The following is a 1,709-nucleotide window of genomic DNA, read 5'->3' as shown; positions in this document are numbered from 1 at the left end:
GGGCGGAAACCCGCCGATACGTGATGTGCTACCTTCCTGCACCAGATGGCATTTAACATCTGCCACGTGTCTCACTATCCTCATCTACAGACCGGTTTATGACGCTAGCGTGGCAGCTACCAAAAAGAAAGGCAGAGTCTGGGGTACTCAGATGCAGTAAGTGATGTGCACAGGGTTTAAAAACCAAAACCACTGCCCAAACACTTGTCATCTTGGGCGGGGGGAAAGAAAGCTTAACTACCCATCTTAACTATCTAGGAGGGAGAAAAAGTGCCTTGAAATACATATAGCCCCAGCTGAAAAAAGGATTTTTAAAGAGACTGTAATTCTTCACAATCAGAAGGAAAGCACAGATCTTTGTTAGCCTTAGAAAATTACTTTTCTGTAGCTATACACTGTGTGAGGTAGCCTCTTTCTCCAGATACCCCAAGTGCCTGCCAGCGACATACATCTTGGCATCACCTGTGTACTCCAGGTGGCTGAATCTCAGAAAACTAAGCAAACCCAACACTTCGGGGCCCTCTGAAGTTTTTGACAGAGTAAGAGTTGGACAGACCTAGTCACACTGGGGAAGCAGAACAAAAAATCCCCTCTCCTCGCACATATAGCATGAAAATGACCCCCATTTCTGATTCTTTAAACAAACCTAAAACAAGGACAAACATTTTTTTCCTTCACTCTGTTCTGAGCGGTCGAAGGCATCACAGCTACAGCTGGTACCACCGTTTCTCTCTGTTAGCGCTCAGTCATTTGCACATTTATGTCCGTCTTCAGGCTCCAGCCATTCAAGAAATAGATTTTCCAAACTGGTGAGATATGATTACTAAACGATGGTAACCACTAATTATGATTGTCCCCCACATACTCTCCTAACTAAGCTTTAGTCAATACCGACAAACTATTTATTCAAAACTGTTTATTAAGTATCTCATGAGCTTAAAGTCACCATTTAGATGACATTACATAGTAAGATGGACATAGTATAAACACTATTTCCCTTCAAGCATCTTTCTCTACAGAATACTGCGGCTGCATGGGCTTTAAAAATGCACTCACTACAGTTGTAGTTTGAATCCTTTTTTCTAAGGAAAACAAGACATGCGAGTACATGTATTACTGTAACTTCATAGTCATGCCCCGCTAAAAATGTCACTCCAGCCAAGAATGTATAGTCATGTTTGAACTTTTCCAGTTAAAAGCAGGCAGGGCCCATGTCACAAGCTAATCCAGGACTAAGGCAAAGCCAGAAAGTAGAGGGCTAATCTACACTGCAGAAGCTGTGTCAGCTTGGTTACACCAACTCCTGATGGAGAAGAGACTCCTAACATGAAAAATTCTATACTCACAGTTAAACCATTTCTTTAGATGACATACGTTGTACTAGCAAAATGATTATTTTTATTATTCTCCCCCCGCCAGTAGCTACTCACTAGCTGTTGATAAAGCTTTGTTCATTGGGTGTAGAAACAATTTCTAATTAACATATTGATACCAGAAAAACAGTTCAGCCCACAGAATGACAAAGGTCTATTTCTTCATTTTTCTACCTTGTACAGCATCACAAAAAGTATCTTACACACCACAGTCCTCCTTCGCCTCCAGGACAGCCAGACCTACTCACAACAAAAACCTGCAAGCTCAGATCTGCCTGGGGGCTGACCACTCACCTATCGCAAAGGTACCCACCCCAAGAGCCTCCCCATGCCAAG

The sequence above is a fragment of the Phaethon lepturus genome, unplaced genomic scaffold, assembly GCF_000687285.1.
Source record: "Phaethon lepturus isolate BGI_N335 unplaced genomic scaffold, ASM68728v1 scaffold22194, whole genome shotgun sequence".
Lineage (NCBI taxonomy): Eukaryota > Metazoa > Chordata > Aves > Phaethontiformes > Phaethontidae > Phaethon > Phaethon lepturus.
This window is presented reverse-complemented; position numbering follows the sequence as displayed.